Source organism: Peromyscus californicus, unplaced genomic scaffold (genome assembly GCF_007827085.1).
Source record: "Peromyscus californicus insignis strain IS unplaced genomic scaffold, ASM782708v3 Scaffold_7__1_contigs__length_154581171, whole genome shotgun sequence".
Classification (NCBI taxonomy): domain Eukaryota; kingdom Metazoa; phylum Chordata; class Mammalia; order Rodentia; family Cricetidae; genus Peromyscus; species Peromyscus californicus.
Genome location: NW_026294595.1, coordinates 76,803,718 through 76,824,240, shown reverse-complemented (window position 1 = coordinate 76,824,240; position 20,523 = coordinate 76,803,718). Strand labels below are relative to the sequence as shown.

The following is a 20,523-nucleotide window of genomic DNA, read 5'->3' as shown; positions in this document are numbered from 1 at the left end:
TAAGTTCTTAAAACATTTTAAATGCCATATTCTGTAGGTCTTTGAAGTGTTTGAAGATTGCCTGTCTATCTGAAATATATCTCTGTATGACCTTGAAAACCTAACTAACATGACCATAAGTTTGTTATTACAGATGACTATTAATTTGTATTTCTTAATTATATATTACATTTTTAAATGAGCTGCATAAACATAATACCCTAGACAAGAGTAGAAATATATATACAGTATAACAAAATTAACTTTAAATTTGTATTAATAAGCTAAAATCCATACAAATATAAAATATTTTGAGATTAGCAGTTATTTTTTGGGTTAAAGTAGATTCAATAATCTGCCCTTCTCCCCTATCATTTCTATATCATAATCCCTTTCTTCTTTTAGAAAGAGATCTCTGAATTTAACTCTTTTGTTTAGCCTTTTTTATTTATTTATTTATTTATTTATTTATTTATTTATTTATTTATTGGTTTTTCGAGACAGGGTTTCTCTGTGTAGCTTTGCGCCTTTTCTGGAACTCACTTGGTAGCCCAGGCTGGCCTCGAACTCACAGAGATCAGCCTGGCTCTGCCTCCTTTAATCTGGGATTAAAGGCGGGCGCCACCACTGCCCGGCTTAGCCTTTTTTTTAAAATTATGACCAATAACAATTTGTAACCAATTCTTCTTAAATGAAAACAAACATTTATAACCAAAACAAACATTTTGGGAATGTGGGCGTAGTTTTCTAAACTACTTCCTGTTGACTGGGGTGCTGGCAATCTTTGGGGGACCCTGAGAAAATCAGGATAATTACTAAGTCTTGGCTGGAGTATTTTGTGAGGTTGGATCATCTCAGTCAGCAGCCTTGAAGCTGTTGTGGATGCTGGATCATCTGGGCCATTTTATTCATGTCTGATCCTCTTGCTCTGAAATACACAAACTTTTAAAGGTAACATACGTATCTGTATTAATAAAATGTAGACTCTGCATTGTACAAAAGTTAGCCAAAGATGATTTTTTGTTATGTGTTTGAGCAGGTAAAATATACATCACATGTCTTGTAGTTCCTTTAGGTTTATTTTTCCATGTCTTTAGTCAGAATTTCAGGGGGTCTTCCTTGATAAACCTGATTTTCTTTAACCCAGAATCAATCCATAGCCTCTCATTTCTTGAGGAAATAAATATATAACCTCACTCCCAAAGTAAAATATCTTTTGACTTAAATTTTGAAGTCAAGGTATTTTTAAAATGTATAGGTTGGTTTAATCTATCAGTTTTTTATAATTTAGTGTCTCTTAGGAGCCAAAAAATTTAAAGATAACACAATAACATACAGTATCCAGATTCTCTGTGTATATTTCATTTTTATGAGGCTTATTGTGTTTTTTAATCACTCTATTCCTTTTTTAAGGGCTTTATTTTAAAACTATATTTTTTAATCTAAGACTGTATATATTCTTTTCCCCCTCTCTTCCAAGCCTATATATATTTAAATATACTGTAACCCATTTATAGGTTTTTTTTTTCTGTCTGAATTTGTCTTTACTCGTACCAAAGGATTATCCCACAACACTCTTCCTTAAAACTAATGCTTTCTTATGGTGACTGCTGGCCTTCCTTGATCATGGCCTTCCTTGCCATCGCCTATTGCCTTTGCTCTGTGTGGAATAACACTTTTTCCTATTCTACTGCATAAAGACAAGGAGCATACCGGTGGATGTCATCTGTGTGGATGTCATCTACCCAATGCCATGAACATTTTTTTTAAACAAACAAATGTTCCATGTCTTTCTCTGAACTCATCACTAAAGCATTCCAAGGAATGAGACCTGTTAGGGCAAAGCCATCAGCTTCCTTTTTGTTCAGTCATTCCACCATAGTCCAACTCATTATGGCCAATGTCATGAACTGTCTAGCAGGGCTACCCAAGGATAAACACTGCAAGTGTTTGGGGGTTCCCCCAAAAGATGGACTACAGTTTTTAGATGTGGTCTGCTCACTCCTAACAGGTTACAGTAGGTAGAGGCTGACATGACCCATTGGTGATTCCCAGCTCCTAATATGCATGCCATTGTGCATGTCCTTCTCCTTGGATGTAGGATGGACTCATGATTCAGTAGAATATGACAAACATGTTGGTTTATCTCTTCATAATTAAGTTAAAAGACCATGACCTTTGAGTGGCTGGTATTTTCTCTCTCTTCTTGAATTATATTTGTCTGAAGGACAGGACTATCTAGCAAGGAGCTGTGGGCAATCTGTTCCAACAACAGTTGGAAATGGAATCTGACTAAATGTCACATGACTTTGGAAATTTTCCAATGAAGTCTTCAGATGAGGCTGCCACCTTGGTTTCAGCTGTTGAGATATCTGAGACAGAAGTTCTGGCTAAACTGTGTCTGGATTCCCCATTGACACTAACCATGAGATCATAAATATATGTCTCTTTTCACTTCTGGGGTGACTTATTATGTGTCAGTAGATGACTATACACAGCCAAATGACATCTCATCTCAATGTTATTTCAACTGTTTTCTTAAATATTCAGGCCGGTCCTCCTGGGTTGACCATTATATCAGCAGAACCAACACATCCTTCAGACTTTGTGTTTCAAGGGTGAGAAGCAATGGGAAGTTTGATACGATGTCCATGAAAGACCTCCCAGCTTGAGCCTGTACTCAAGGTGGAGACAGAAGTCCACCAACTACTGGACCTCTAGAGCCTTGTAATGCCAATATATCTGGAGCTGAGGTGTCATCATCCTTGGAGAAGGTGACCAAGCCTCCTGAAAGAGACCCCAGGTCATCAGATCAAAAGATGCCATGTGCTGGGGATGAAATCCTCCATCATCCTTGGAGAACGGCTTATACTTTGGACAAAGGTGGCTACCAGATCCTGTGTTTGAGTCTCTGAAGCAATCCTAAGCTGCCAGTGCTCTAGCAATCATCTGCTGTTTTTAAGACACTCCAAGCTCCTGCCTTGAATAAAACTGTCCCCTGCAGAGAGCCCTGGACTCCTCTGACCCTCAGCCAGAGCCAAGACATGGAACCCAGTAAGGGATGGGCCAGAAGCTAGGCCTCTTTCCAGTCTCCCCACAGCCTGTGGTATCCTAGGAAACATTAAACACCCAGCTGAGGCCCCAAACAGAAGAAAAACAAATCAGCTCACAGAATGTCTACACCCTTTCCATCCAACAAATTATGTGGCTTTACAGAGGGTAACTGGGAAACCTATGACAAAAGAGACAAAGAGCTGGTGTTTGTCTTCTCTCACAGGCTGCAGCTGCTGCTCTGTGTGTGAGGGAGGGGCAGAAGAGAGAGGGAGGGAGAGGGGGTAGAGGGGGTTGAGAGCTACCTGGACACCTTCAGTGCAACCTCAGAGAGGGCAGAACAGCTTCTCCCTCAGGCCTCAGAGTGCTGTGTTGAGACGCCCTCTCCTTCCCTTCCCCTGGCTGTTGCAGGCCAGAGCTCAGCCAGCATGCTCTGCACACCACAGATTCTGCCGTGTAGGTTAAGAGCAGGAGAGTTCCAGGAAATATCTGGTGTGACAGTCCAGAGAGCAAGCTGTCTACCTGGAACCACAGTCCTCCTTTACATTACAGGATACAGTGACTCTGGAGAAAGGTTCTAACGAGGCTTTGTGAGGAGAAAAGAATAGTTGCTCTGGGGCCTGGGGGTCTGAGAAGGTCGGGTGGAATCTGGCCCCAGACACTTGTGGTGTGAGCTTGGGTATATAACCTGATACGCCTTTCAGTCTCAGTGTCCCCATCTACGTATGTGTAATAATTTGCTTGCTCTGTGTCCACCTTGTATGGTTCAGCAAGATCTAGCAAGTCTTGTCTAGCACAAATCGAGGAGAGCATGAGGAAGTTCAATAATCAACATAATTAATATTCTAATGATATGCACACATGCATTTGCATATGATATAAGTACATGCTCTCGTGTGTGTGTGTGTGTGTGTGTGTGTGTGTGTGTGTGTGTGTGTGTGTGTGTGTACATGCAGATGTGAATGCATGTGTGTGCAGGTAAAGATGTGGATGTGTACATGTGCACGCAGAGACCTAAGATCAGTGTTGGTGCCAGGCGGTGGTGGTGCACACCTTTAATCCTAGCACTCGGGACGCAGAGCCAGGCGGATCTCTGTGAGTTCGAGGCCAGCCTGGTCTACAGTGAGATCCAGAACAGGCACCAAAACTACACAGAGAAACCCTGTCTCGAAAACCAAACAAACAAACAAACAGAGCAGTGCTGGGGTCCTTCTTAGTTGGTCTCCACCTTGTTTTTGAGACAGGTTCTCTCACTCAACCTAGGGCTCACTGACTGGGGAAAACTGGCTACCTAATGAGCTCCAGAGACTTGCCTGTCCCTGCCCTGTCCCCTCCCAGACTTGGAAGTTACGGACACAAAGCCGTACTTGGCTTTTAAGTATTTTCATGCTCGTGTGCCAAGCGCTGTACTAACCAAGCCATCTCCCCAGGATTTTTAGTGCAATATGCTTAAAACTGTAAATTAGTAAAAAGAATTCGTGACAGAAAAATACCACAAGGTACGTCTGCTCCATAAACGGCTGTGAACCATTAGCAGCCTTTGTTTGGATGTTTTTAGGGGGCTTAGAAGGTAAATTCTAACTGCATAAAAGCCTCTGCTGACCAGCCTTGGCCCAAATTCAACGTTACCATTCTGATTTTCACTAGTAAAATGGGTGGCTGAATATGTAGAGAGGGCCTGTCTTCTCTGCTCCTCACCTCTGTCACCTTGGATAAGTTACTCCACGGCTCTAGGCCTCAGACTACTTACGTGTGAATTAGGCAACATACACTATCCCCACCGAAGGGTTTTACAACTCAGGATACCTGACCCATAGCCAGTGTTCAGTCACCACGGCTGTCATTACGGGATCATTTACCAGGCAGGCATCAGGACAACATGAAAATTTTCCCCGGGCTGGGAAGTGCTGAAACAGGCTGGCATTTGGTGGGTGCTTTCTCACTGCCTCTGTGATAGGATGCATCTGCCCAGCTTTCTTGTTAATCAAATATGCAGCTGGCCTGGGAGCTGCTGCCTGGAGCCGCCCTTACTGCAGTGTCTGCTGCTGCCATCTGGATATCAGGGGGAACACAGAAAGTGGGTCGGGGCAAGGCAAAAACCAGCTGAGGCAGAGGACCCGGAGAGTCCAGGTCTCAATCTGTTGGCGGCACACGAGTTTGAGGTGCAGAGGTTTTGGCAAGGAACAAAATAGCATCCCCAGGTTACAATCAGCCATCCTCTGCTTTTCACCTCCACAGGTACAGAGTTGGAGCTTGGCTCAGTTTTGTCCGATCATCTGTTCCGACGACTGATCTGTCCAGTTTGAGGAGAGCTCAGGATGCAGGGAACTCCAACAAGGCATAGAAAACATTTCTAAATCATTTTGGGTAGGTGTTTTCCTTCCGATGCGCTCTGATGTTGAGAGGCAGAAAAGGCTTTGAACAAAAGCTGGCCGTAGGCAAGTGTCCGTTTGCACATTTAGTAAGACTGGCTACACTAAGAGCCAGGAGGATTGCTGGTGGGGCCGAGGAGCTAAGGATGGCAGAGTGTAAACTCCTCCCAGTTTCTCCACAGCTGGAGAACACCTGGAGAGCTATTAAAAAAACAGAGTCTTGGGCAGGAGAGAGAGCTCATTCCCTAAAGTGCACGCACAAGGTCCTGAGTTCAATCCCCAGAACACGTTTGTTTTTGTTTGTTTGTTTGTTTGTTTGTTTGTTTGTTTGTTTTAAGGGGGCGTGCTTGTAATTCTAGCACCGGGGGAGGCAAAAGTGGGTGGATCCTAAGCCTTGTTGGCCGGCCAGCCTAGCTACCTAGGCGAATCTCAGGCCAATGAAAGACTCCATCTCTGGAAGGAAAACGGTTAGTGGTACCTGAGGAACAGCACCCAAGGCTGACTTCTGGTCTCCACACTCAGGCAGACATACCTGTGCATATACCTGCACTGACATGAACATGCACACATACATATAAACACAAATACACACCACACACTTGCCTCAGCAAGTCTAAGGGGTGGGAGTGGGAAGCAGGAATCTGCATTTCTAATATCCCCAGGTGACTGTGACTCTGGTGGTGGCTGGTTTGGACTCTGGAGAGAAGAACAGTTCAGCTTCTTATGGGCAGCGGGACCTTGGGCAACTTGACCTCTCCAAGAACCAGCTTCCTCGCCTGTAAAACAGATGAAAATAGTAGCTGTTCATGGGGTTTTCGCGAGAGTGAAATGAAGTAAGCACGCATACACATGTGAAGCCCTGCCTGGAACACAGGAAGCCCCAGTACATGTTAGCACTTGGAGTCCTTAATGGCTAAGCATCTCACCATGAGAACTTCAAGTGCCTGCCTTTGTTGATGGTGCTCGAACTCAACCACGAGTGGCAAAGTAGCGAACTGATGCATTGTCGAAGTAACTGCTGAGCTAAAGCCAGTCCGAGTGCCTGCCTTTGTAAACAAATTAGAAAAGGTGAGTAGGAAGGTCCCTATGTATTTAGGCCTACACAAAATATTTGCATATCCTCTCAAGGGTCTCACGTGGCCCTGCAAGTTCATCTTTCTCACAGCCTTGGTTAAGTAGATTATAACAGCATTCACGTCTGTAACACTTTTCTTTTTCAGAATTCACAATGCCGAAAGACATGATACCAGGTAACAGCTCTTGCTTTTGAGCCTTTTCTCTGTGACCATGGTGATCCATGTTTCTACGTTCCTTCAAAGGCAGTCACAGCCGTTTCTAGTCTACAATGTAACTGAGACTCATTCCCACATTGCTGAGTGTGGGGACCAAGGTATGCTCAACTCTGTCAGACCGTCACCGTACCCCCGCTCACTTCCGTAGCGTGACGATGTTACTAGAGGAATGTATTCAGCAAAGACTAAGTGATCCGGAAAACCAATTAAAGGATGGAATTACCCTGGAACAAATTAAAGGATTGCCTTGACCTCACATAATTTTCATCTAGCTGAGAATCAAGATGAACACTGAGGCTGGGATGTACCTCAGTGATGCGAACTGCCTCATAAGCTACAGCCCTGGGTTCAGTCCTGAGCATAAGTAAATGGATAAATAGATAAGTAATCATTATAATCCAATGATGGACGTGGCAGACATTTCTGAGGTTCCCCTGGTATTCATTTGGTCTTCGCATTTGCAGCCTCCCTTGCAGTTCTATCATTACAGTGGATATGGCTAGTGAATGTGGTGGGCGTGGAAGATGCTACCTTAGGTGTGGCCCTTACGAACACGTGCGTTCCTTCTCCCCTTGCCTTGCAATAGTGATTATGACAGCCCTGTGGTCCAGGTGATGCTGTTCAGATGCAGGAAGACAGCTCAGTGGGTCTCTGGATAAGGGAAATAAATCTGCGGGATCACACCATGAGATCCTTGGTTACCGCAATATTTTCTAATTTCCTCTGCTCAGAGAAATGAGGTGGCCGTGGTTGGTAAGGAGGAGTTCCAAGAAGATCAGCGAACCCTAAAACGTATGTGGGGAGTCACCTGAAGACCTTGTTCTAGACCCAGCAGGACAAAAAATTTAGGAAGGGTGCTGGAGATGATACACCTTTAATAGAGCCATTCTAAGGATTGACCAAGTTTGGGGGACCCTGCAATATGAACTGCTCCATCCACCCGAAAACCACTCTCAGCAGAGACATTGTCGCATGACCTCCAAGAGGGAAGGCTCTGGGGTGGAATCTCCTCAGCTAGAGGAGATTCTATCCCCTCCTGGCTGAGTCACTTTAGTAATTCAAAAGCTGCTTCATCTTTAGCACGTAAGAAAACGTATTTTATACAGTTGTTGTGATGATTGAGTTAGGACAGCATAGTTGTAATAAACTTAGTGGCACATAATAACAATAATCATTCGGTATCTCTTGAAGTTTGTATGGGTCAGGAATTCAGAGATTACCCCTGGGGGCAGTTCTGGGTCAAGCTGTCTCTCGTGTGTCACATGTTGACTGGTGCTGGGTTACCTCAAGTTACCTCAAGACTCAAGTTGGGATGGAAGACCTACTTCCCAGGGGCCTGGCTCACATGGCTGTTGGTCAAAGGCCTCCCCACAGGACTGTATGAATGTCCTCACTGTGCGGTGGCTGGCTTCTTTCCAAAAAAAAAAAAAAAACACCCAAAAGGCCAAGGAGAAGGTGGTGATTGATTCACACATGGTTCTGCAGAATCTCTTGGTCACACAGGTCAGCTCTGCTCAGCATGGGGGGCAACCAGACAAGGTAAGAATTGCAGGGGTGAGGATCTGTGAGGCTGGCTAGCATAATTACTCCTGCCAATATCTGAAATACTCCAAACCATGCCTGACACATGATTGGAACTTGGCAAACATTTGCTATTTGTAATAGAAACAAAATGATCTGTAACCTCTCACCCAGAACCCCGGCTCCTCCACCACTTTACTTTTCCACAGGCATTCTACGAAGACACATAAGTGTCCTTTGTTCTGGAAAGCTGTGGACTGGACACTTGACTGCCAGGAGGAAGGGACCCCGTCCTGGTACTCTATACCTCTAGGGAGGAAGTATATAAACAGAGACAAGAGAACTTCTAGGAGCTTGCATTTCCCATGGCGTATTCACCGCCATTATCTAGCTTGAGGTACACAACGTGGAGGGGTTAAGACCACAGATTCTGGAACAAGATTGCCTGGGAGCAACTCTCAGCTCTCTTTATTAGTTGTGTGACCTTGGACAAAGTTACTTTCCAGACCTGTTTTCTTCTTTGTTATAAATATGAATAACAATTCCTATTTCATGGAGCTGTTGTATGAATTATATACTCTAACTATATGAAAGGCTCAGAACCATGTCTGGCTTGCAACGAATGCACATAAATATTAGCTATTATAACTACCCAGAGATGGGGATCAAGGATGATACAAAGGGACAAGGAAATGAAGAGATGCATGACCAGCTCAGACCTTTATCTGTGACCCTTTGACAAGTGCAAGGTAAAGCTGATGTTAAAACAACTTTCTAGTGCTTTCCCCAGACACCTGAGGTTGGTTTAGAGTGATGGACACAAAGCTTGAAGAAGCATATGTATGATGCTGCGAGCTGATGGGCCAGGCTCGCGCACCTTCAACCTCACCTGGTACATGTTATTTATCTGACTTCTTCTATGACTGGAACGAGCTGTTTTCTGGCTCTCTCCAAGTTTGTAATTTTTACCGCCATTTCCTAATTTCCTTTGTTGAAGAGAAGCTTGGGTGCCTGAGTGGATTGCCTTCCATTGATGGGGCAATGGAGTTGGTACTGGAGTCCAGGGTTCTGTCCCTGTGGACGGGAGCAGATGAAATGAGATGGGGCAGCAGGCAGGTAGAAGAAATCAAAGAGTTTAGCATCAAATTCAAAGCATCAGTCAGCTGGAGGATTCTTAGCACCCTAATTTGTGAATCTTAGGTAAATTACAGAAAACAGAAGCTAAGGGCTGCTGGACTTTTTGCCCAGGAAAGGTTCTGGTTGAACAGATTCAGGGTATAGCATAAACACTGCTCCCATGGCACAGGGGTCTCTGCAACCTTCATGGCCAGCAGAGTGACGAGCCACCATGACAGGCAAGAAGGCAGTTTGGCTCGATTTGACTCGGTTGCTAGTGTTTCAAACTTCGGGAGTCTGACCCCAAGTGGTTTATTTTAGGGTTATTTAAGCACAGCACAATTTGGTGAAAACTCGATCCTGCATACACAATAAAAAATACATAAATCTCTGAAGAACAAAGTAAGCTAAACACAGATCAGATGTGACTACATAAAAACTCTTTGTAAAGCTTATAGGTTGAGTGAGAAAAACAAATCTGTGATAAGTGTCTGGGGAAGGGTCTTGAGCCAAAAAATCTCTGGCCACACAGATAGTGCGAAGGTCACCAGACTAGAAAGCACAGCTGCTCCAGCCTTCTGGGCAGAGAGCAGGTCTTGCATTCCTTCTCTTGAGGGAACAACCCTGTGTGCTTACCACTCCAGGTTCCCCTAGTGCATGTCTGTGAGCACGAAGACCTCCATTCCCCCTACACCATGGAACTCTAATGAGAAGGAGATTGAGTTCTGGAAGGTGGGGATACCACACAGAAAATGATCCACTGTCCCTGTGTTCCCCAGGAGCTTGCCTTCTCAAAGGCTCTCTTGGTTCAGCAGACACCAAGCCAATCATGTTGGAAAGTGTGATACATGAGAGGCTCATTGCTTAGGTTGAAACCTGAGCTCCAACCTGTGGTACTGGGAGCAGGGTGCAGAAGAAGGGTTTTGTGTGACTGAGAACTGCAGGGAACTCTGGGTGGCTCTGGTAAAGTGAATCCTCCCCAGGCTCAGAGGATGGGATAGGTGTCCAGTTAGCCCTACGGCAGGGCATGAGTTCAGGAGTGAGACCATCTGATGGTTTAACGTGACCACTTGGCTTCCGAATTCAGATAGAAGTCAGCGGGCCATTTAAGTGAGGAGGTCTAGAGGACTTGGAGAGTCAGAGTGAGAGAGACAGTGATCAGAGGTGCACTGTAGCTGGAGTTCTCCTGCCTGGCCCACAGTCAGGGCAAATCTCTGTCACCCGCCAGTCCCACAGCCGCTCAGACCCGACCAAGGAAACACAGAGACTTATATTGGTTTCAAACTGTATGGCCGTGGCAGGCTTCTTGCTAACTGTTCTTACAGCTTAAATTAATCCATTTCCATTAATCTATACCTTGCCACGTGGCTCGTGGCTTACCCGCATCTTCACATGCTGTTTCTCATCATGGCGGCTGGCAGTGTCCCTCTGACTCAGCCTTCCACTTCCCAGCTCTATTCTCCTCCTTGTCCCGCCTACACTTCCTGCCTAGCCAATGGCCAATCAGTGTTTTATTTAATGACTAATCAGCAACACATTTGCCATACAGAACATCCCACAGCAGTGCACAGTAGACCAAAAAGAACTGGGCTTCTTGGGGTCACATTGTGATAACAGAGGAGAGAAACACCGCCCCCCACCACCACCACACCACACACACACTATAACTCTTCAGTGACAACCACAAAGGAAACTTGACCGATGCTGCTACTCAATGGGACTGTGTGGGAAGAAGAGAGATCACACCCAGACATGTACTATCCAACAACAACAAAGACCACTCCCACCCTAAGCCATTTCCCTTCATCTTGGGTCTCACCAATGGGAGGTGGGGGTCACTGGCCTCCAGTCTGAGCAGCCAATGGCTGGCCTTCTGGCTGGCAAGTATACCGCTTGGAGAGTTTGGGAAGGGGTACAAGGCCAGGATATGCATGCTCTGGGGCTCCAGTTCTCAGCTGTGGCATGCCTTGGGCCCTGGAAGCCCCTGCTCTGGGGAAGGCCATCCATGGGACATCAGCCCTTGGTCTGGGGGTGCCCATGCACCTGCAGCAGAGTCCAGAGGGAAAAGTGGCAGAGCCAACATGCAGACAGGGCAGGGAACCCGCAGTGAATCCCCTGGTGTTCTGGAGCTACAGCCTCGTTTGAAACATCCTCTCCTGGAGGCATGTGAGAGGATCATAAGACTCAAGAAATAAAGGAAATGTGTGTATACATCCAAATAAATGCAAATTACAAGGTCCAGGAAGCTCCCAAAACTTGCAAAACTCACAAGATCATTGCCACAGTTAGACAGATAGCAATGATCGCTGGAAAGAGAGACTCCCTGAGGCAGGCTTAGAGTCACCCATGGTCCTGTAAGTAACCCCCATAAATCCTGGGGTTTACCAGCAGAAGTTAGGTTAAGTCATTTCTTTGGTTTGTTGTTGGTGCTCTATGTGAAGTGAATAGGCAACTGTTCATGTTTCCCCAGGAAGAGTTACATAAAACCTAGTTGGAGAAACAACCCTCATGCTCCCACATGAGCCAAAGGACTGCCCTCACAACAATCAGCATTTCCTGTGAGTGAGGATCCCAGCCTTGCCTCTGCTGGAATATCATGAATCTATGCGATGGCCTTTGGCATTAGGAGCTTTCTTCTTCATTTTCCTCTTTTAGTCTCACCAGAGACACAAAGCCAGAGGTCCCAGATCCTTCTCTAGTTCCCCTTGGCTTTTGATTGGTCTGGTCTTATCAGGAACGCAGCCTGGTGCCCATGGTTTCTAATTACCACACTCCTCTGGGGCATCTTCCCAGTGATGTTGACATGTTCATCATCTGCAGAAGATCTTTTCTCACACTGTGACTTCTAGTGCCTTCATTTGTCTCCTAGATGAGGACTCGGGGCTAGCTGTATGGCCCCTAAGGCTTAGCTTCCTGATGATGGGAAAGTGAACTAAACCAGTGGTTTTAGTTCCTTTTCTCCTTGCTGTGACCAACTGCCTGAAAAGAAGCAATGTAGGGGAGGGAAGGATTATCCTGACTCACAGTTCAGGGAGACACAGTCCACCTTGGTGGGGAAGTCATGTTGGCAGAAATGCAAGGTGTCTGGGCCCATTGCAGCTGCGGTCAGGAAGCAGAGAGAAACGAATGCTGTTGCTCAGCTTGCTTTTCCTTTTTATTCACTCCAGGAGTCCAGCCCGTGGAACAGTGGGTGTCACCCACATTTAAGGTGGGTCTTCCTAAGTCAATCAACCCAATCCAGAACCTCCCTCGCAGACATGCCCAGGGATTTGTTTCTATCAAGATTCTAAATGTCATCAAGTTGACCACCAAGACTAAGCCTCGCGGCCACTACGTGCCCCACCCCTACTCCCTGAGCACTTTTCTCCTGAATATCTTCATATAGACTGTCTAAGATGGCATCTCAGATACCAAGACTCTGAGAGCAGCTGCTTCTGTTCTGGAGGTTCTCTCTCACCGCTTCGGTCCAGTGTTCAGCTTCTCTTACGGTTTTATAAAAACTCAGATGTCACAGAATGGAGGCATTGCCTGGGTTCATAAAAAAAAAAAAAAAAAAATACCTGTCCCACATCCCTTTTGCTCACCCGCTGGCCACAGCCCTGGCCTGCATCATGGTACCGATGCTCATGTAAGCTTTCTGCTCTTGACTGATTTCAAACTCACACAGTAAGGAGAGCACAAGATGAACTCAGGTGAGGTCATGAAGAAACGCTGAGGGGGGTCCTGTGGATTAGATAAAGGGGAGCCACTGGCTGGGAAAAACAGGGCAGTGACATGATGACACAAGGGACCTTCCTGTCACACATTCATTACCTGCATGTAACGACTGTTTGTTAGAATGTTTTCTGGGCTTGGCTTTGTGGACGTACTGTGAACAAATCAAGCTTCTCAGCCACATGGAACATCCAATGAGAAGGCATACAATGAGCATGGAAAATAGCTTAGAATACACGTAAACTCATTGAATTAGTAGAACTTTATTTTAGATGGCGGGGGGTGGGGCGCGGAACAGGGCCTGGAAATATAGAGAGGAACTGTCTTCAGACAGCGTTGCTTTGGAGTTTCTCGGAGGAAATGGCCCTCTAGATGAGCCCTGAAAAATGAAAAGGAGCCACTCTTTTGAAGAGCAGGGAAAGACTGTCCAGGTGCAGATATGGCGGTGGGCATAGGGCACACAAAGACTCTGGGATTAGAAATATACAAAGGGACCCTGGAACCGACAGAGGCAGGGGAGTGAGGTGATGGGGAGCAACAGGATATTGGGAGGCAGAGGCTGAGGGATGATCTGTGCTGTGACAACACGGGTATATAGATAAAGAAGAATGGATTGAGTGGAGTGTATTAAGAGATAGGACCATCAGGGTGTGTGCTCATGCATTTAGACAGTTGAGGATGAGGCTGAGGCTGAGAAGGAGAGGCAGCAGGGAAGTGTTCCACATTTCTGGTTGGGGCTGTAATTTACTAAGATAAAGAAGCCTGGGCAGGTGAGACCAGGTTTGGAGGGTAACACAAAACCAGGTTTGTCCATGGCTGTGTGGGCATGGATCAAGACACGGCCCACGATGCTAACTTAGCAGCCCGAGGAATGCTTTCCAGAGGCTTCTTCAGGCAAAGCTGGGCGTCTTAGCTAAGGTTTTTATTGCTGTGTGGAATCACCATGACCACAGCAACCTATAAAGAAAACATCTAAGCGGGTGGCTGGCTTGCAGTTTCAGAGGCTCAGTCCATTATCATCATGGCAGGGAGCGTGGTGGCGTGCAGGCGGACATCCTCATGCAGGAGCAGAGTCCTTACATCTTGGCTTGCAGGCAACAGGAAGTCAACTGACTGTCACACTGAGTGAAGCTTGAGAAAAGAGACCTTAAAGCCTGCGCCCACAGTGACACACTTCCTCCAAGGCCACACCTCCTTCCTAATAGTGCCACTCAATTTGGGGGCCATTTTCTTTCAAACCACCACACTGGGATTCTTTGCCCCAGAAAAGAATTTCAGGATGAGCTGGTATGAAACGGAGCTGGATTTTATTAGGAAGATATTTCAACAAAGGTTTATGTCTAGGGTTGATAAAAAGAGGGGTGTTAGAGGGGGTGCAAGTGTGGCCTTCTCAAGGTAGACTCACACACTTTTCAGTAACCGTAAATACTATTCAGGTAGCTCCCAACTACTAAGAAAACCCCTGTTTCCTTCTCTTCTAATACATGAGATGATTATAGGGCTGCTCCAGAGGTGACTTGGAGAGGACCATCTGTTAAGAAACCATGGTCACAAGGGCTGCACAGCGGGACTTGACGTGCCTTTTATTGTAAATGGGGTTTCTGGTGGGATTCCTAGAAAATTGCAAGTTTGCATATGGGAAGGGAATAAGGCCAAACTCAAAGGCCAGCTTAGGCCTGAAGTACGACTTGTTGATATTTCAACATTCTTATTTGAAATGCCTCTATAAAAAAGGAGTATTGTCTCTATGTAGGCAGCCTTCACAGTAATTATCCCGGAGTTCTTAACTGTCAGCTGCTGTGAGGCTTCAACAGAACTGCAGGCTCCCAGCCTCCTTCCCCTCCTCTTCTCCGGTCTTTCTGTCCTGCTGCGGGTTGATGCCCTGGAGAGTGCTGAAAAGGCTGCATTTGAGGAGAACAAGCAGGCAGCCTGATTCAAGGCTGATCCTGGATTCCAGGTGAGAAACAAGGATGCCCGGGGTGGTAACGGAAACGGACACCCCTCCTAAGCAAGCAATGACAAGGGCCCTGGGGTTCAGTGGTAGAGCGTTTGTCAAACATGCAAAGCCCTTGGTTCAATCCCCAGCTTGGGAGGGGGGGGCAGGGAGACAGAGTGAGAAAGTGCTTTTTAACCTCCCCCAAATGCTCTGGATTTCCACCTGTGAGATGCTGAGCAGCCAGCCAGATGAAGCAGTTCTTTTTGGGAAACACTGAAATGAAACTACCATATGGAGGGGAGTGGAGGCGAGGCGAGCGATGGAGAAAATGGGGTCGAAAGAGACCAGGCTGAGCCTCAGCAATGCGGCGTCCTCCACAGCTGACTGACATGGTGAGGAAGTTCTGGGTACCATCTGTGCCCGGGAAACGGTATCCTGGGAAACAGATGGCTAGACAGGCACGCCCCCTGGCTGACCAGAGTCCTGCAGCCAGGGTCACCTTCCTGGGAGGTTTAGAATGGAGCATTCAGGGAGGCTGTGGGCCCAACAGGCTGCCTTCCTTGTCATCATGAGGTCCCCCTGTTGCTGGACCACGGCTGCTCTGTTTGGTGTACTGCTTTTCTCATTGGCTGCTCTGTTCTCTCCAGCTTCTCAGGTTAGCAAAGGTCAGGGGCTAGTGAACACTGGACAAAGTGGCTTAGTCAGCCCATGGCACTTCCAGGACACTCATTCATGCATTCATTCATTCATTCATTCATTCATTCTCGTTCATCCATGCTGGGTGCTAGGGACAAAACAATAAGCAAAAACTAGACTCTGTACTTAAGGGAAGACACGTCAAGAGGACAAGTCACCATGCCCTCAGAAGAAGCCGAGGCAGGAGACTCATGAATTTGAAGCCAGCCTGAGCTCTACAGCAGGACACTCCCTTACACAGTAAGAGAGCAAAAGAGAGAGAGAATATGAGGGGGTGGGGGTGGGAGTGAAGAGCTTCCATTCTTGGTATCCAGACCTGTCCATGTTCATTACCTACAACCTCCACCCCCTCCCGCTCCTGGACTTTACACTGTTAATTCAGATTTAAGCCATTTCTTTAGTTTTGTTCCAAGAGCTTAAAATGTAAGTGGAAATCAGGTTAGGAAGGACACTGAGTATCAGTTCTGAGTTTAGCCTTCATTCTGCGGGCATTAAGGAGCCATTAAGAATGTGGGGCAGGGGAATGCCTTTTGACTCTATTCAGACAATGCCTACGGCAGGGAGGAGGGGAGGAGGAAGCTGCTGAGCCCAAAGGCAAGGAAATCCAGATGCGAGTTCCCTGGGGCTCCTCACCACCCACACCGCAGCACATCAGACCTCCTGGTCACATCAGAGCTGAAGAGCTTTCTGCCTACACAGGAAGGGGCTTACCTGGAAGAGGCTGCTGGCACATAGAAGTTTAACCAACATTGATGGGCATCTTCCTCCACTCAGATACCTTCATACATAATTAATCCGCTCCAGGCTGGGTTGTCAGGAAGAGTTAAGCTTGATCTCTCTCTTACATTGGTGAAGAAGTTGAGACTTAGTCCGAGCCACCCCGAACTTGCATCCATCCTGTCTCCACTGTCTACCAAAGGAACAGGAACCTCCGTTGGCTGAACCCTGAACCTGTGGTCACCACTAACAAACCTTGTTTGGAGAAGCTGCAGCTGATGAGTCCGAACAGACAGGATCTGCTAGCCTGTGACAGAAGCAGCAAGGAGGCAGTAGGCACTACCTACCTCAGGAAACCAGATACAGGGGGATGTCCTTAAGGGCTCCCTGGGAGTCTGCCCTGCCTACCCTCTTCCCCTTCTAACAACTTGGTTGCCCTGGGGGGATAACTGGAAGTCACAGGCCTTGATCTGAGGACTTCTTTTACAGGTAGCCTCTCCCCAGCTGGGGTTCTGGGAGGGGTCTGTTCCTGCCTCACCTTCTCCACTCTGGTCTTTTGTTTTCCTTACTAGGCCAGGATGAGCGCGAGAGGACAAGTGCGCCACCTGCTGGAATTATCAGGCAAGTTCCAGCTGCGCCTAGCTGAGAAGCAAGCAGCGATTTCCTCGCCAGTTAGATTTTAGGCTTTAGGCTTTTGAGTCACCAAAGAGGGTATGACCTTTTGACCAGTGGCATCTTTTATGAAATTAATCCCAGAGACAGGTTATCAGTTTATTTGGTAACTGGAAACTTAGTACCGATAGGAACTGCCAATCATCTGAGTGCTCAAGTGTGTGTTGTGGGATGAGTGGTCTAGGGATGGAGACTAGTAGGCAGACCATTAACACACAGTGTGTCCACAAAGATCACGCAGAGGAGACAGGCTGGGGGTCCGACTTCCTAGGGCCTTGCTGGGTGCTGCTCTTGAGTCTATGAGAGGAACAGGGATCAAATGAAGGCATTCCAGACAGGACTCAGCTGGGACAAAGGTCTGGCTATCTGGGCTTCACCTCGACTTAAGACCCACCCAGTAAATCCCTCATTTATTTTTCCACCGAGTTGATGGAGAGAACCCAGCACCTCTTTCCACTGGCTCTTTATAAATGCTGGTCCCCAACCTCTAGAAGTGGACACCTACCCTCCACTGTCACTATGGCCGTGGGGTTTTTATCTTCACTCAGGATTCCCATCCTTTTTCTTTCTACCCATAAATTATGGTGGGTGGAAGAATGTGCATAGGTATCCCCACTCCCTCCCACGGACTTGAAGTCAATGAAAGTTTGGAAGCATAAAGAAAGGCTAAAGTTGATGAATTAGGGCCTAGGCAACATAGACTTATTTAGAGACAATATGAATGAATGTCACTTCCGTCACACTGCTATTCAAATTCACCCATGACCTCTATAAAAGTGACCCCACAGGTTAGTGATACCGCTCAGATCCCGTATGAATTTGTGAATTATAGTTGGGTGATGATTGGTCAATCTGTTGTGTGTTGGGCACTGTGGTAGGTACTGAGGACTAGGCTAATGAGACACAGCCTCCTTTACCAAGAAGCATACACATCTCCATCTCCAAACCCCATGGCGCTTTGTTTTCTTCTCGTTCCCCATCCTTGAGGCTACATTGTGCTGGAGTCCCCGAGTGGGTGCTTATGACATCGCCCGTCAGATGTCTCTGCTGTCCTCTTCCCACCTTCCCTGCAGCTGAGGACAGGCTGTGTGAGCCTGAGCAACGGAGACAGTGGAAAGAATGTGGCAACTTCCGGTGCACTCTCTTCTTCTTCCTAGGGGTGCAGCCTCGGACCGTAGTGGTGAGCGGACTTTGTCCATGGCAGTGAGGGCGACACTTGGTGACTGACTGATAAAGCAGACAACAAAAAGAACCTGCGTCCATGAACTCAGAACTGTTGGAGCCCACTAGGTTTCCTAGTGACTATACCCAGCAGGACTGCACAAGAGGATGATTGGACCACGGGCCTGGGTACCAGGTGTTTGGAAGGGTCTGCACTTGACTGTAACTAGCAAGGGGGAGGTCTTTTGCTCCACCCCTTGGCATTGTTATAAATAGACCTTTGGAATAAAGTTCTGGGCCGGTGGATAAGGATCCAGGCCCTCTCGAGTCTATCCTGTGTTTCTCTCCCCTCTATTTCTAATTAAGTCTCTTATTCCTTACTAGTCCCTGGGGTAAACAATGGTGGGGGCTGGTCCCCCACACAGAACCATCCTATTAACAGGCCTTCTACTGGTTTGGACTTTTACATTATACATGCCTAAATGTTTTGACTCAGGGAAAGTGGGCTTTTGTTACAGCCAAATCAACACCTAACACAGTGAACCTCACTCCATGAAGCTTAGGGAGCTCTTTAGCAGCCTCTGAAATCCTAGCCAGAGGCTAAGCCCTTGGGACGCACACCCAGCGAGTTCCTCCCAATTCCCACCAGGTCCTCCGAGGACTGGAGCCATGCCTGCATTCATGTGTCACTCTGTGGGGTGGTGGCATCCTTCATTGTGTGCAACATTGACACCAATGGTCACGAAAGGTTCATTCTTCAGCCAGCAGGCCCATGAGGTGTACCGTAAACCCATGCTGCCTAAACAGTACCCTCATCTCCCCTTACAGGTGAGTTCTGAAAGTCCCCTGGGGCCTTTCCCGGGTATTCAGGGACAGCAAAATCTCTCCTTGGAGATTAGGGTCCTCTAGCACCAACCAGGGACAACTGTTAGTAAACTGGATTTCCTTTTCAAAACTGTAACAAGGGCAACTAAGCTATGGAAATGCGAGCACCGAACAGGCTAGGAAGCTGTACAAAGATCAACAGTGTGCAGTTAAGAAAATTCAGGAGCTATCAGTATTTGGAAGTCAGCGGATACAAGCTCAGAATAGTTCTTGTGTCTAATGGCTTGAAAACTCTTCAAAAGAATGATGACTAATAAAAGTTTCTCACTGTGGTAACTAACATCTCAGCTTTCAAACCATATCGGACTCGAAATTTATGAACACTGGGCTGGACAGTTTGACTTTGGATGCCGGGACAGGGTGCCCGTGTGGGTGCAGAGACCCAGTGGGTGACTGACTCTGATGCCAATTTGTCTTCAGACTGAATACTACCCAAAAGAGGGAGGGGAAGGAGGACAGTAGGGTCCACAGAGGCGGTGAGGCAGGGAGAGCTGGGAGGAGCTGGAAGTCAGCACATTCAAGGCAGACTCAGGGCATCTGTGGAGAACCACAAGTTTTCTCCCCGACTGAATCAGCTGCGTTAGGGAGATGGCTCAGACAGTAGAGTCCTCGTTCAAGCACAAGGACCGGAGTTTGCCTCCCATGTGAAAAAGCTGGGTATGGTGGCACATGCTTAAGATCCCAGCACAGGGAAGAAGAAACAGATCCCTGGCCCATCAGCCTAATGCGTAGTAAGTTCAAGGCTGATTCAACTGTCACCCAGAGTGTGAATCAGCACTCATAAAATCAGGTGGATAACTTGCGAGGAATATCTCGCCTCCAGATGCGCTGTAACATAGCCTCATCCACCAGCATGGATGGGCACACTAGGAGGAATGGGGTTGGCTCAACACTGATCTCCCTTCTCATCCTCTGGGGTCTGGGTAAGCTGGAGCAGACGGGCTCTGAGTGCCAGGAAAGCAGGTCTCAGCACTGCTGACTCACTGCCAGAGCCCAGAGGCCGGGGTGGCCTTCTGGGCTGATCCTGGCAGGGAAAGGCAGATTGGCTTTCCGGAGTGAGGTACGTCCACAGCACAATCTCAGCGACAGACACATTGATCAGGACTGAGACAGCTGCCCACCTCTGTGCTGTGTAGGTGGAGTATGCTGGGCAGCCAGGAGCACAGTCACCCCCCCGCCCCCGAGATTGACTGTTGTCCTTTGACGGACAGAGTCTGCACATCAAATCTTCCTGCAGCCTAGGGAAAGGTGCTTACTTACACAGAGCTGCTCCTCATACAGAGAGGGACCAGGAAACCATACATCACCCAGTGAAGAACCTCCTTCCAGATCAATGGGGAAGTGAGAGGTTCTTCTGAAATCCTGTTGACCCGACCAGAAATATGGTACCTGTAAATAGTCTATCCTTGCT

At 47.1% G+C, this 20,523-nt stretch overlaps 2 long non-coding RNA genes across 2 annotated transcripts; one reads left to right on the top strand and one right to left on the bottom strand.

Annotated features, from left to right (window-relative positions):
• Positions 1–517: 517 nt before the first annotated feature.
• Positions 518–16,878, bottom strand: LOC128102064 (uncharacterized). The gene is made up of 3 exons (XR_008215312.1): positions 16,389–16,878; positions 9,105–9,289; positions 518–6,178 (listed from the first exon to the last, which is right to left on the bottom strand). It is a non-coding gene; the product is annotated as an uncharacterized LOC128102064 (long non-coding RNA).
• LOC128102063 (uncharacterized) lies at positions 12,902–18,559 on the top strand. Its single transcript, XR_008215311.1, has 2 exons — positions 12,902–15,002; positions 16,967–18,559. It is a non-coding gene; the product is annotated as an uncharacterized LOC128102063 (long non-coding RNA).
• The last annotated feature ends 1,964 nt before the right edge of the window (positions 18,560–20,523 follow it).